Source organism: Chiloscyllium plagiosum, unplaced genomic scaffold (genome assembly GCF_037043375.1).
Source record: "Chiloscyllium plagiosum isolate Xiang-an unplaced genomic scaffold, Cpla_swu_hap1 HiC_scaffold_10, whole genome shotgun sequence".
In the NCBI taxonomy this organism is placed as follows: Eukaryota; Metazoa; Chordata; class Chondrichthyes; order Orectolobiformes; family Hemiscylliidae; genus Chiloscyllium; species Chiloscyllium plagiosum.
In genome coordinates, this window is record NW_028270148.1 from 7,032,684 (window position 1) to 7,049,059 (window position 16,376).

Below are 16,376 nucleotides of genomic sequence, written 5' to 3' on the forward strand. Positions count from 1 at the left end.
AGGCCGTAGAGAATGGAGTCCCGCGTCACGGCGCTGCTCGGGACGAACCTCGACAAACGCCACTGCATTCCTCTCCAGACTTCCTCTGCGTAGGCACATTCCAGAAGGAGGTGTGTGACAGTCTCGTCCCCCCCGTAGCCGCTTCAAGGGCAGCGTGCGGTGCGGCTGAGAGTCCGGGCGTGCATAAAGGATCTCACAGGCAGAGCCCTTCTCACCACCAGCCAAGCCATGTCTTGGTGCTTGTTGGAAAGTTCTGGCGATGAGGCATTCTGCCAAATGGCTTTGACAGTCTGCTCAGGGAACCACTCGATAGGATCCGCCCTCTCCTTTTCCCGAAGGGTCTCAAGGACACTACGTGCTGACCACTTCCTGATGGACTTGTGGTCAAAGGTGTTTTTCTTCATAAACTTCTCCACGAAGGACAGGTGATACGGAATGGTCCAACTACTCGGAGCGTTCCGCGGCAGCGAGGCCAGGCCCATCCTTCGCAACACCGGGGACAGGTAGAACCTCAGTACGTAGTGACACTTGGTGTTTGCGTACCGGGGATCCACGCACAGCTTGATGCAGCCACACACAAAGGTGGCCATCAGGGTGAGGGTGGCATTGCGTGTATTTTTTCCCCCGTTGCCCAGATCTTTGTACAGTGAGTCCCTTCGGACCCGGTCCATCTTTGACCTCCATATAAACTGGAAGATGGCCCAGGTGACTGCAGTGGCACAGGTTCTGGGAATAGGCCAGACCTGTGCCACGTATAATAGCAATGACAGTACCTCACACCTGATGACCAGGTTTTTTCCCGCGATGGAGAGCGACCGTAGCTTCCATCTGCCCAGTTTCTGCCTCACTTTGCTGATACGCTCCTCCTAAGACTTGGCGCACACCCCAGCGCCCCCCCCCGAACCAAATACCCAGCACCTTCAGGTGGTCGGTCCTGACGGCGAAGGGGATCGAGGATTGGTCGGCCCAGTTCCCAAAGAGCATGGCCTCGCTCTTGCCTCGGTTTACCTTGGCCCCCGAGGCCCGTTCGAACTGGTCACAAATGCACATGAGTCTGCGCACGGACAGCGGATCCGAGCAGAAAACGGCGACGTCATCCATGTACAGGGAGGCCTTAACCTGCAGGCCCCCGCTGCCAGGAATAGTCACCCCTCTCAGGCTCGCATCCTTCCTGATGGACTCGGCAAATGGCTCTATGCAGCACACAAACAAGGCAGGAGAGAGGGGGCAGCCCTGTCTGACTCCGGATCTGACTGGGAAGCTATCTGATTCCCACCCATTGATTGAGACTGCACTGACAATGTTGGTGTAGAGCAGTCTGATCCAATTGCAGATTCCCTCCCCAAAGCCCATTTTGGAGAGAACATCTCTCATATACGTATGTGATATCCTGTCAAAGGCTTTCTCCTGGTCCAGGCTGATCAGGCAGGTGTCTTAGGTTCTGGGATTGTTCTATTCACACAGCCCCAACTCTAAATGGATCCATCCCCAAGCACTCACTGCCTCCTTTCTGCTCACTGCCCCACTATGTCATTGTGACTGTATTTGCCATGTGCACTGACACTGGAGGCCAATGTAGAACAGCCAGTGCAGTGAGGAATTAACAAAACTCTTACAGCAAGGAGAGCCAATGGATGTTAACGACCTGGACTTCAAGAAGCTGTACAGGAGGCTGCTGAGTAGGATAAGGGCCCGTGGTGTCAGAGGCAAGGTGCTGGCATGGATAGAAGCTTGGCCCTCTGGCAGAAAGCAGACAGTGGGGATAAAAGGGTCCTGCCCAGGATGGCAGCCAGTGCCAAGTGGTGTTCTACAAGGCTCAGTGTTGTGACTACAATTTCCCACTTTATACATTAACGATCTAGATGAAGGAACAGAGGGCCTTCTGACTACATTTGCAGGCAACACAAAGATAGGTAGAGGGACAGGTAATAATGAGGAGGTGGGGAGGCTGCAGAAGGTTTTGGACAGGTTAGGAGAGTGGACAAAGAAGTGGCAGATGGAGTACAACATGGGAAAGTATGAGCTCATGCACTTTGGTAGGAAGAATAGAGGCATAGACTATTTTCTACATGGGGAGGAAATTCAGAAGTCTGAAGTGCAAAGAGATTTGGTAGCTCTAATCCAGGATTCTCTCCAAGTAAATTTGCAGGTTGAGGCAGTAGTTAGGAAGGCAAACGCAATGATGGCATTTATTTTGAGAGGACTTGAATATAAAAGCAGGGATGTACTTCTGAGATAACATTTCTATTCGGCTCTGGTCAGACCACATTTGGAGTATTGTGCACAGTTTTGGCCCCATATCTCAGGAAGGATGTATTGGCCCTGGGGCGGGTTCAGAGGAGGTTCATGATAATGGTTCCCCCGAATAAAACGCTTAAGGAACATTTGACAACTCTGGTTCTATACTCAATGGAGTTTAGAAGGATGAGGGGGAGATCTAATTGAAACATACAGAATACTGAATGGCCTGGACAGAGTGGTCATTGGGAAATTGTTTTCATTGGTCGGACAGACTAGGACCCGAGGGCACAGCCTTAGAGTAAAGGGAAGACCTTCTGGAACAGAGATAAGGAGAAACTTCTTCAGCCAGAGAGTGAGGAATCTGTGGAATTCATTGTAACAGAAAGCTGTGGGGGCCAGGTCATTGAGTGTATTTAAGACAGAGGTAGACAGGTTCTTGATTGTAAAGGGGATCAAGGGCTACAAGGAAGCAGGAGAATGGGGTTGGGAAACTTATCAGCCATGATCGAATGGTGGAGCAGACTCGATGGGCTGAATGGTCTAATTTGTGCTCCTGTGTCTCATGGTCTGATGGTGATATGGAATGGAAGAGCAGTGTGAGATTTCTTACTTGTGAAGCTCAGTGACAGCAGCTTTGTGCCAATGGCCATCAGTGATACCTACACCATAGACGTCCTGTTGCTGTGGGATGCCAGCCGTCTCCCAGTTAAGGCTGGAGAGAGGGCGCTTTCCCCTGTCTGAGAGAGCTGCTGGTCTGTGGAATTCTCTTGCAGGTGGTGTTAGCTCGGTTCATCCTTGAAAAAGGAGGCATGGGAAGAGGGGAAAGTCAAGTTTAAGTCATAACCAAATCAGCCTCAATTCTATCAACTGATAGAGCAGGCTGAAGGGGCTGAATGGCCTCCTCTCCTCTGAATTCTGGTTTGTGATAGTGAAGGAAGAGCAGCCTCTAGCACTGCCCTCTGCTGGTGAACTGGAAGAAGGGCATTGTTCTAATTAACTTGTTCTGAGATGCTATTACGCAACCTCTGGAACAGGTGGGATTTGCTCCTGAGGTAAGGACTCTGCCACTGAACCACAAGAGGGCCGTCCAAGGGTGTTGTTAAGATTTCCTTTGCAATGGATTCCAACAGTTCTTCAGTGACTTGGGTTGATCAAACCTGCCTATAGTCTTCAGTTTTCCTGTTGTTTGAGAATAGTGTTAATATGTTTGCTAATTTCCAATCAGCTGCAGTCTCCTGAAACCTAAGAAATGTTGGAAGAACACACTCACCAACCCATTCCCTAAGCAGCTATCTCTTTCAGAACCCAAGAGCCAGTGGCCATCAGCTCCTGGGGATTTATTAGCTTTGTCTGTTAGGTTTCTTTGGGGTTTTTTTTCTCTCTGCTGATACTAATTGTCATAAATTACACCCTTAGTTACCCTTTGATTAGTTTATGGGATTTGTATGTTCTACTGTGAAAACAGACAAGACACCAATTCACTATTTCCCCAAAGCTGTTGTTGTCATTGCTCTGTGGAGGCAAATTGTTTATTTTAGCTACTCCCTTACTTTTGATAAATGTATAAGAGGGCTCCTCAAAGCTGCTTTAATATTCTTGGCTAGCTTTCGCTCATCCCATTTTTCATTGCATCAGCCTTTTGCTGGTCTCTAAAACACTCCCAATCTCTAGGTTTACCAATGTTCCTTGCAATACTGTGACCCTTTTCCTCAAAATGAACACTATCCCTCATTTGCCTCTTAAATCAAGGTGCATCTTTCTACAATCTTTTCAATATGTTTTTGTTAAAATTTGGGGAATTGTTTCTTTAACTGTTTGTTTGCCATCAGATATTTTTGCTTATTTGGCCAATTTAGCCAATTCTTCCCTTGTGCAAGTTTCCATCTCTCTCCCTGATTGCTCAGTGATCTACTGAATCCAGTTCAACAGGATGCTCAAACATTTCAGTACAGTTTCCCAATGTACGCCAACTCTGAAACATTGAAGGCCAATTGATTATGGCAGGATGAATGGAGATGCCTCACAATGGGCCGCCTATCCTGTGGGAATCTACTGTACAACTCTTGGATTCAACATGCTGGCTGCGGTCTTAAAAGCCTCTTAATGCCATCCCCCTTCCATGTTGCTGCCCTGTCTCACTGAGCGCTGCTGTCTCCATGGAACTGTAAAGTGTGGTCTCTACATGGTGGGACCAGCTGAAGAGCTCACAATCAAAACAGATACTCATCAACAGATATGGATGAGTGCCAAGCTAACCATGTGCAGGTGCATGGGGAACTGACCAGCAGTCTTCTTTCCAAATCACTGACAGAAAGTAACTCAGTGAAGAAAAGGACAAGTCCAGTGCCTTCTTCCCAAAAGGGGGTCTCCATGCGGTTCTCTCTGGCCTCACAAGCTTAACAGCAGATAGCTTTTTTTTTGCCTGTGATGTGGGCATCTCTGACGGCCAGCATTTATTTCCCATCTCTAGTTGCCCTTGAGAAGGTGGGGGTGAGCTGCCTTCTTGTACCACTGCAGTCCATGTGCTGGAGGAGAACCCTTAAGGAACCCAATGAATAAACGCTGATATATTTCCAAGTCAGGATGGTGAGTGACTCAAAGGGGATCTTGCAGGGGGTGGTGTTCCCATGTATCTGCTGCAATATCCATTGAGATGGGTTTGGAAGGTGCTGTCTGGAGATCTTTGGTAAATTACTGCAGTGCATCTTGTAGATAGTACACACTGGTGTTACTGAGCACCGGTGATGATTGGAGTGGATGGCTGTGGATGTGGTGCCAATCAAGGAGCTGCTTTGTCCTGGGTGGTGCCAAGCTTCTTGAGTGTTGTTGGAGCTGCCCCCATTCCAGGCAAATGGGGAGTATTCCATCACACTCCTGACTTGTGCCTTGTCGATGGTGGATAAGATTTGGGGAGTCAGGAGGTGAGTTAGTCACCGCAGTATTCCCAAGTGTATACCTGCTCTTGTAGCCACTGTATTCAGATGGTGAGTCCATTTGAGTTTCTGGTCAACAGGAATCCCTAGAATGCTGATAGTTGGGGTTTAGTGATGGTAATGCCATTGAATGTCAAGGGGCAGTGGTTAGATAGTCTCTGATTGAAGATGGTTATTGCCTGGTATATGAGTGACACAAGTATTACTTGATAATCTATCAAGGTGTCATGTCCCTCATCCAAAGAGAATTGCTTTCAATCCCCCACTTCCTCTGAATCTAGTGCTTAAGTTCTACAGAAGGCTAAATCTAATTTCAGCAGAATATAAGCAGACTTTTGTTGAAAGGCCTTTGACAGAATGGACTTGCATTGCCCTCTGGTGGTGAATTAAGGAAGAACAGGCTGCAACTCTGCCCTCTGGTGTTAAATTGGAGAACTGAAGAGAGCTTATCAATGATTAGAAACAGGGCAGTGATTTGAAGAAAAACAGAAATTGGTGGAGAAACCCAGCAGGCCGAGTTTTCACCATCCCCCCAGACCTCCCCCTCACTGAGGACGAACGATCAGTCCTTAGCAAAGGACTCACCTTCGTCCCCCTCCGTCCTCGCATCAATGAATTTAATACACGCCGTGACATCGAACAATTCTTCCGTCGCCTCCGCCTCCGAGCTTACTTTCACAATCAGGACTCCCGCCCACCTTCCGAGGACCCCTTCGCCCACCTCCAACACACTACATCCACCTGGACACCCCGCGCTGGCCTATTACCTGCCCTCGACCTCTTCATTTCCAACTGCCGCCGGGACATTAACCGCCTTAACCTGTCGACCCCCCTCCCACACTCCAACCTCTCACCCTCACAACGCACAGCCCTCCAATCCCTCTGCTCCAATCCCAACCTCACCATCAAGCCAGCGGACAAAGGGGGCGCAGTGGTAGTCTGGCGCACTGACCTCTACACCGCTGAAGCCAAACGCCAACTCGAGGACACCTCTTCCTACCGCCCCCTTGACCATGACCCCACCCCCCATCACCAAACCATCATCTCCCAGACCATACACAACCTCATCACCTCAGGAGATCTCCCACCCACAGCTTCCAACCTCATAGTCCGGGAACCCCGCACTGCCCGGTTCTACCTTCTTTCCCAAGATCCACAAGCCTGACCACCCTGGCCGACCCATTGTCTCAGCATGCTCCTGCCCCACTGAACTCATCTCTACCTACCTCGACACTGTCCTATCCCCCCTAGTCCAGGAACTCCCCACATACGTTTGAGACACCACCCACGCCCTCCACCTCCTCCAAGACTTCCGTTTCCCCGGCCCCCAACGCCTCATCTTCACCATGGATATCCAATCCCTCTACACCTCCATCCGCCATGACCAGGGCCTCCAAGCCCTCCGTTTTTTCCTCTCCAGACGTTCCCAACAGTACCCTTCCACCGACACTCTCATTCGTTTGGCCGAACTGGTCCTCACCCTTAACAATTTCTCCTTTGAATCCTCCCACTTCCTCCAGACCAAAGGGGTAGCCATGGGCACACGTATGGGCCCCAGCTATGCCTGTCTCTTTGTTGGCTACGTAGAGCAGTTGATCTTCCGTAATTACACCGGCACCACTCCCCACCTCTTCCTCCGCTACATTGATGACTGCATTGGCGCCACCTCGTGCTCCCGTGAGGAGGTTGAGCAATTCATCAACTTCGGTGGCACGGTGGCACAGTGGTTAGCACTGCTGCCTCACAGCACCAGAGACCTGGGTTCAATTCCCGCCTCAGGCGACTGACTGTGTGGAGTTTGCACGTTCTCCCCGTGTCTGCGTGGGTTTCCTCCGGGTGCTCCGGTTTCCTCCCACAGTCAAAAAAATGTGCAGGTCAGGTGAATTGGCCATGCCAAATTGCCCGTAGTGTTAGGTAAGGGGTAAATGTAGGGGTATGGGTGGGTTACGCTTCGGCGGGGCGGTGTGGACTTGTTGGGCTGAAGGGCCTGTTTCCACACTGTGAGTAATCTAATCTAATCTAATCACCAACACATTCCACCCTGACCTTAAATTTACCTGGACCATCTCTGACACCTCCCTCCCCTTCCTGGACCTCTCCATCTCCATCAGTGACGACCGACTTGACACTGACATTTTCTACAAACCCACCGACTCCCACAGCTACCTGGATTACACCTCTTTCCACCCTACCTCTTGCAAAAATGCCATCCTGTATTCCCAATTCCTCCGCCTCCGCCGTATCTGCTCCCAGGAGGAGCGGTTCCACCATAGAACACACCAGATGGCCTCCTTCTTTAGAGACCACAATTTCCCTTCCCACGTGGTTAAAGATGCCCTCCAACGCATCTCATCCACATCCCGCACCTCCGCCCTCAGACCCAACCCCTCCAACCGCAACAAGGACAGAACGCCCCTGGTGCTCACCTTCCACCCTACCAACCTTCGCATAAACCAAATCATCCGCCGACATTTCCGCCACCTCCAAACAGACCCCACCACCAGGGATATATTTCCCTCCCCACCCCTCTCCGCCTTCCGCAAAGACCGTTCCCTCCGTGACTACCTGGTCAGGTCCACACCCCCCTACGACCCACCCTCCCATCCTGGCACTTTCCCCTGCCACCGTAGGAACTGTAAAACCTGTGCCCACACCTCCTCCCTCACCTCCATCCAAGGCCCTAAAGGAGCCTTCCACATCCATCAAAGTTTTACCTGCACATCCACTAATATCATCTATTGTATCCGTTGCTCCTGATGCGGTCTCCTCTACATTGGGGAGACTGGGCGCCTCCTAGCAGAGCGCTTTAGGGAACATCTCAGAGACACCCGCATCAATCAACCAAATCGCCCAGTGGCTCAACATTTCAACTCCCCCTCCCACTCTGCCGAGGATATGGAGGTGCTGGGCCTCCTCCACCGCCGCTCCCTCACCACCAGATGCCTGGAGGAAGAACGCCTCATCTTCCGCCTCGGAACACTTCAACCCCAGGGCATCAATGTGGATTTCAACAGTTTCCTCATTTCCCCTTCCCCCACCTCATCCTAGTTTCTAACCTCCAGCAACTCGACTTGTCCGGACTTGTCCGACCTGCCCAGCTCCTTTTCCACCTATCCACTCCACCCTCTCTTCCCTGACCTATCACCTTCATCTCCTTCCCCACTGACCTATTGTACTCTATGCTACTCTCTCCCCACCCCCACCCTCCTCTAGCTTATCTCTCCACGCTTCAGGCTCTCTGCCTTTATTCCTGATGAAGGGCTTTTGCCCGAAACGTCGATTTTGCCTGTCCTCGGATGCTGCCTGAATTGCTGTGCTCTTCCAGCACCACTAATCCAGAATCTGGTTTCCAGCATCTGCAGTCATTGTTTTTACCTCTGAGAAACCCAGCAGGTCTGACATCTGTGGAGGGGAATACTCTGCTTTCTCTCTAGAGATACTGCCAGACCAGCTGAGTTTCTCCAGCAATTTTTGTGTTTGTTTCAGATTTCCAGCATCTTTTGTTTTATTTTAGTGCTCTGAAGATCAATGTTTGGAAAAAATATTGTAGATTTTTAAGACTTTAAAGATCTGAAACGTTTTTGAAGAAATATCATTGTTGAGTATGTGGCAGGTCTCAATATTGTGAAAAGTGAATGGAATATTCATACATGGGATGTAGCAGTCACGAGCTGGGCCCAGCATTTATTGCCGGTTGCTATGGTTGTGGGTATGTTCGCTGAGCTGGGAAGTTGATTTGCAGATGTTTTGTCCCCTGTCTCGGTGACACTTTCAGGGCTTTGGAGTCTCCTGTATTGTGCTGAACGGTGTCTTCTGGAATTGATTTGGTTCCATTCCTGCTGTTTCCAGGGTTTGCTGGCTCTTGGTGTTCATTGTAGTGAGTGATATATTGGGTCTAGGTCAATGCTGTTGACAGAGTCTGTGGATGAGTGCCATGCGTCTAGAAATTCTCTGGCTGTCCTCTGTTTGGCTTGTCCTATTATCGTTGTGCTGTCCCAGTCAAATTTGTGATCCTTGTCATCGGTGTGTATGGCAACTAGAAACAGGTTATTGCCTGTCCCAGTTGCCCCTTGAGAAGGAGGGGGTGAGCTGCCTTCTTGAACTGCTGCAGTCCACCTGCTGTGGATTCATCCACAATGCCCTTCGGGAGAGAATTCCAGGATTTTGACCCAATAACACTGAAGGAATGGTGAGTGACTTGGAGGGGGACTTGTTCCCATGCGTCTGCTGCCCTTGTCCTTCTCGATGGTAATGATGATGGAGTTGCTGTCCAAGGTACTGGTGGATTGATACAGTGCAATGTAGATGTTGTACACAGCTGCTACAGTGTGTCGGTGTTGGAGGGAGTGAAGGTGGTGGATTTAGTGTCAATCAAGTGAGTTGCTTTGTCCTTAATAGTTTGTAGCTTCTTGCTGGAAGTACACTTACCCAGGCAAGTGGGAATAATCCATCACACTTCTGAGGTATTCTATTTAGATGACAGACAGGCTTTGGGGAGACAGGAGGTGGGTTATTTGCAGTAAGATCACTAGCCTCTGACCTGCTCTGTAGCCACTGCATGTATGGTGAGACCAGTTCAGTTTCTGGTAAATAGTAAACCCAAGGATGTTGATAAGTGAGGGATTCAATGATGGCGATGCCACTAAATATCAAGGAGATATTGTGACATTCGCTTTTGGTATGAGATGGTCATTGCCTGGCATTTGTGTGGCATGAATGTTATTGGCCACCTCTTGGCCCAAGCCTGGGTATTGTCCAGACCTTGTTGCATTTGAACATGGACTGCTTCAGTATCTGAGGAGTTGCGAATGGTGCTGAACATTGTGCAATCATCAGAGAACATCCCCACTTCTGACCTTATGATGGACAGAATGTCATTGATGAAGCAGCTGAAGATGGTTGGGCCTTGGACACTACCCTGAGGAACTCCTGCAGAGATGTCCTGGAGCAGTGATGACTGACCTCCAACAACCATGACCATTTTCTGTTGTGCCACAAATGACTCTAACCAGTGGAGAGTTTACCCCCCTGATACTCATTGGTTCCAGTTTTGCTAGGGCTCTTTGAGATTCAGTTAAATTCTATCTTGATGTGAAATCCTTCACTGAGATCGCAGAGTGGAAACCTAGCCTGCTATTCCTGGATTCAATTTGAAAGTTAAAAGTGGTATTTAAAGTACACAAGACCTCTAATTACCTGTCCTTCACTTCTTTACAGGATGGGAAGAGATTGTATTACCAATTGCAAAGTCTCTGAATTAAAGGCCGCAGCTTCTAGCAACTAGTGAGAGAAATGCGCAGGTTTAGTTCAGACATTGGGTATTAATTGGATAGAAAGACACACGCTTTGCCCTTTAAGCAGTCCCTTGGCTTCTGTTCAAGCCATTCACACCCACAAGCTATTCAGCTACCCAGAAGCCAATCAGATAATTGTTGTCTGGCTGATGACAATGCCACGAACCAATCAGCCACCTGTTACCAGCTAGGTCTCACAGGTGGGGCCCAAACTCCGCTCCTTATGGTGCCCTATGAGTCACAGCCTGTCAACACCAGAGTGTCCCATTCACTCCGACTGTCTTTTTTTATTATTTATTGACCAATTCGCAATCCATTTCAGTTGCTCCTCCAATCCCACCCTGCTCCAACCTCCTGTATGGAACCTTATCAAATGGCTTCTCAAAATTAAAATGAATGACATCCACTAATGACCACAGTAGATGCTTGTCACATGAGATGGTGTTTCACTAAGTCCCTGCTGATTCTGCCCAATCAGATCAGGAAGAAAGCAATTATCACATTCGAAATGACAGATTCCAGTTATTTCTCTGCGATGGACATCAGGTTAACCCCTGTTCTTTCCTCATTCTCTCTCTCCCTCCTTTCTAAAATGCAGGTGTTACATTTGTAAGCCCCCAATCTACAAGACCCATTCCAGAATCCATGGAATTTTACAAAACAATTACCAATGTATCCACAATCTCACCAAGACAAACATTAATTTCCCTCAATGCCCCCATTCTGCCTAACGTTTGTTTTTCTGCTATTTTATAGACTCACAGAGTTACACAGCCCAGGAGCAGCCCCTTTGTCTGTGCCCACCAGACATTCCAATCTAACCTAATCTCATTTGCAGCATTTACCCCATATCCCTCCAAACCCCTCCTATTCATATACCCATCCCGATGCCTTAAATATTGCAATTGTACCAGCCCCCACCACATCCTCTGGCAGCTTATTCCATACACGCACCACCCTCTGTGTGAAAAGGTTGCCCCTTAGGTCCCTTTTAAATCTTTCCCCTCTCACCCTAAACCTATGATCCTCTAATTTTAAACTCCTCTGCCATGCGAAAAACACTTTGGCTATTTATCCTATCCATGTCCCTCATGATTTTAGTCAGATGAATTGGCCATGCTAAATTGCCCATAGTGTTAGGTGCATTAGTCAGAGAGAAATGGGTCTGGGTGGGTTACTCTTTGGAGGGTCAGTGTGGACTGGTTGGGCTGAAAGGCTGTTTCCACACTGTAGGGAATTGAATCTAATCTAATCTAATAAGGTCACCCCTCAGCCTCCAACGCTCCAGGGAAAACAGCCCCAGTCTATTCAGCATCTCCCTAGAGCCCAAACCCTCCAACCCTGTCAACATCCTTGTAAATCTTTTCTGAACCCTTTCAAGTTTCACAACATCCATTTAGGGGAGGTTTTGTCTTGTACCTTCCTCCTTGAAGACAGACATGAGATATTGACTGAGTTTCTCTGTCATTTCCTTATTCCCAATGATAAATTCTCTTGCCTCTGCCTGTATGATGGTATTCACCCGGCGTTTCCCTGAACCCTGAATGCCCAGGGTAGTATTCTGGAATATTCTGCTTCACAAACATTGACACGGCATGTAAGATGACTCTATGCCAAGAAGTGTGTATCATTGATGAGTCAGACTTGTGAAGTCAACAGTGCTCGGAGAGAGAAATAGAACCTCAAACTAATCTTGGCCTTAATCCATGCCCAGGACAGAGTTGGCACTATGTGATTGATAAATCACTCATCCCTGTTCTCAACCCTCTGCTCCTTTTCTAACCTCCTCACAGAGGGATGAGCATTGTCTTTTTTCCAAACGGCTGAGGATTGCTGACCTGAGGCCATGTGAATTATATAATGCATCATCACACCTCCAGCATTCCGTTCGGACCATCTGCACTCCACAGGATGCTGTCCTAACCTCTCCTCCCTGCTCCCTCAAACACACCTCACATCCGGGGAGGTGACATCATCAACTAGCTGAACACTCACTGCTCTTCCATTGGTCACTGCAGACTCAACATTGCTGTGGGCCTGGAGTTACATACAGACCAAGGCTGGGGAAGGAGGCTGGGTTTCATTCCCTAAAGGACACTTGTGAAGGAACTAACTTTCGTGAGGCAGCACGACGGCTCGGTGGTTAGCACTGGTGCCTCACAGCACCAGGGACCCGGGTTCGATACCAGCCTCAGGCAACTGTCTGTGTGGAGTTTGCACATCCTCCCCATGTGTGCTCAGGTTTCCTCCAGGTGCTCTGGTTTCCTCCCACAGTCCAAAGGTGTGCATGTTAGGGTGGGTTTCCAATGGGAAATTATCCTGTATTGTCCAGGGATGTGCAGGCTAGGTATCTGCCATGGGGAAATGTGGGGTTACAGGGATGGGGTGGGATGCTCTTCAGAGGGTCAGTGTGGACTTGATGGGCCAAATGGTCTGCTTCCATACTGTAGAGATTATAATACAACAAAGTCATAAGGTCATGGACACATTTCCAGCTTTGTAAACCTCTAATTCCCAATCTGCCAGAGTGGATCAAAAACCTGAAATATAGACCCAGCCACAGAATGGCTGCCAGACTGGAACTTGGTCAGAATAACAGGGACAAACACAAAGGTCAAAATGACCCTGAAGCAATCTCCATGAAGATTGGCTGAGTCAATACTCACCACTCACTCGAATTGGAAGTCAATATATTGCTTTCAGAATATGTCGGGATCACATCATCATCCGTGGTCAGGCAGGACTGCAGCTGACAGGATCTTTAATGTGAAGGGGATAAGGACCAGGATACAGAAGCTCAGAGGGCGAAAGTGAGGACTGCAGATGCTGGAGATCAGACCCAAGACGAAGGGCTTATGCCTGAAATCTGCTCCTCAGATGCTGCCTGACCTGCTGTGCTTTCCCAGCCCCACTCTCCTGGCTAGAGGAGTTCAGAGCCGGCTCCATTATTCAAAGATGTACAGCTTAGGTGGATTGGCCATGGGTTACAGAGATAGGGTGGGGGGCTGGGGCTGGTGGGATGCTCTTCGGAAGGTTGGTGTGGATTCGATGCGCCGAATGGCCTCTTTAGGCATGGTGGGGCATCTATAATTCAATATGATCACACTTGATCTCATCTTGGTCTCAACCCCTTTCCTGCTCACTCTCCATAACTCTTCAACCTATTACTAATTAAAAATCTATCTCTCCTTTTTAAATTTACTCAACGTTCCCACACCCACCTCACTCTGAGGTAGTGAATCCCACAGATACACAGTGCTTTGGGAAAAGGACATTTTTCCTCATCTCTGTTTTTAATCTGCTCCACCTTTTCCTAAAACTCCGCTGGATAGCCCCACAAGGAGAAACATCCTCTCCATGTCCATTTTGTCAATCCCCTTTAGCATTTTCTATTCCTCAATTAGATCTCCTCTCATTCTGCTCATCTTTAGCGAGTATTACAGCGGGTACAGGCCTAAACTGCTCACACTCTCCTCAAAAGACAAGCCTTTCATCTCTGGAACCAATCTAGTGAACCTCGAAAGGGGCTGGTGCTCCACAAATGATTGATTGGAGGATCCTGTGTGGCAGACTCTATCAGGAACAGCAGATGCTCCTCCAGCTGCTCATTAACAATACATTAGCTTTTCTTAAACATTCAGACTTGGACTGGGAAAGCACCTTCGACATCCTGAGGGCGACAAATATCGGGAGTGAAGTGTAGGCTATTGTTGTGACTTTGGAAACGCAACAGCCAATTTACACACAGCAAGATCCCACAATCAGCCCTGTAATTATGAGCAGGTAATCTGTCTTTGTCCCAAGACTGGTTGAGGAGTAAATATTGACCAGGAGACCCGGACAGTCTCTGCTCCTTTCCGAATGTATCACAGGAGCTTGTACAAACCCCCTCCCAGAGCAGATGGGGGATTTGGTTTCATAGTTCCTCTGAAAGACACTTCTCTGATAGTGCAGCATGCCCTCAGTACTGTGTCAGGATTGTCATCTGGATTGTGGACCTGGAACCTCAGGAACGGGACTCAGAAACACAATCTTCAGACCTGGCAGGTGGAATCTTACTGTCCTAGTCGCTCACTGGCCCTCCGAAACATCTCCAGATCTCAACCCCAATGGTTAATGAACCAGACTGTAAGGAGTAGGCTATTCGGCCCCTCAAGCTCTGTTCATTCATGACTAGGGTTCCACCTGCCCGTGCTCTCACCATGCTCCCCCTCCACCCCTGTCCCCTGTTGGTTAAGAGAAGATACCAAATCGATTCTCTGCCTGCTACCAGGAGGCCTCCTTCAGCTTGTCGGCTGCACAGTAAGATCCCAGCAGTGCACCCAAGTGTGCACCGAGTGGTGGATAATTAACCAGCCTTCAGGCCTGGCAGGCTAGTTGATGCCAGGTTCACCCATCCCCTGGCGAGTTGACTCTGAGGCAGCACTGCGTCGGTGGGGCCTGGCCTTTCTGCAAATGTTCTCCACCCTTGGGCATGGCTGGCAAGATTTTGCCAGGCTGCCCAGAGTAACAATGCTGCCAACTCAGCCAAACCCAGCACCACTGATCATTCTGCCCACAGTATAGCCACTGCGCCATCTCAACAATGCCCTTTCATTGGACGGATCCTTCCGTTACCTAGCAGTCAGACCCAGACCAATACCAGGATCTGGATAGACCGCTCATGGACACCCCACCCCCAGTGATCTCAGACTCCACTGAGACCCACCCTGCCATATCCCAGTCTGTATAACAATGTCACTCAGCGTAGCACGGACCTAGGCTTCTGGTTATTGATCAAGTCCCTGACCCTGGAGCCTGTTGGGTTGCTGCAGGATTGTTGTGTGTGAAATGATGGTGACTGACCCCTTCCCTTTGTGCTTTGATTCCAGCCTCTGCCTCACCAGTTTGCATATGATCCTAGGGAGGTGATGCCCTAGTGGGATTATCACTGTATGGTTAATCCACAGACCCAGGGAATGGGTGGGAATGTGGGTTTGAATCCCACTCTGGCAGTGGAATTTGAATTCTATAAATATCTGGAAGTTTGAATCTAAAGATGACCATGAAATCAGGAGCTATCTGGTTCACTAATGTCCTTTAGGGAAGGAAACTGCCATTCTTACCTGGTCTAGACCTACAAGTGACTCCAGACCCACAGCAATGTGGTTGCCTCTTATCTGCCTTCTAGGTAATTAAGGATGGGCAATAAATGCTGGCCTAGCCAGTGACTCTCTCATGCTGTGAATGAGTGAAAAATAAGTACAATTTGCTGAAGTGAATTGTGATTGAATTGCTGGAGAAAATGGGGCCAATCATATCTCCAGAAAGTGCTGGTCTAGTTGGCAATGATCTTGGTGGCAGCAGCCTCCACCAATGCTCCCAAGTGACCATTTTCACGTGTGGGTCGAGACAGTGGGCTATTCAACACCAGGAGCCATCATAGCTGAAGCAGATTCTGTCCTTGGCTTTCAGCTTAACTGATAGGGGTCATTCGGTCCTGAGCTGGATTCTACCCTGTCCTGGCCGTATCCCAAACTAGACACCCCTAACATGCCAGACTCTGGCACTCAGGCCTGCGTCTCTCAGTTCAACAATAGGACAGGTTGGGGTGGGGGTTGGGGTACATAACCTGCCTTTCAAAAGTGTTCTTCTACCGATTTGTAGAGTTTAGTCCATACACAACTGAAACCCTGACCTTGTTACCTCTCGACAGTCCCACCTCTTGGTTGATAATTCACTCTCTGAAAGTTTGGATTATCTCAAACCCAGCTGCCTGTGCCTTCACTCTCGCCAAGTCAAGTGGATTGATCTACACGAGCAACACGTCTGTTTTCAAAGTGCTCAAATCCCTCCACAGCTTCCCCACTACCTCCATAACCTCCTTCAGATGCACAACCACCAAAAATAACTAAACTCCTCCAATTCT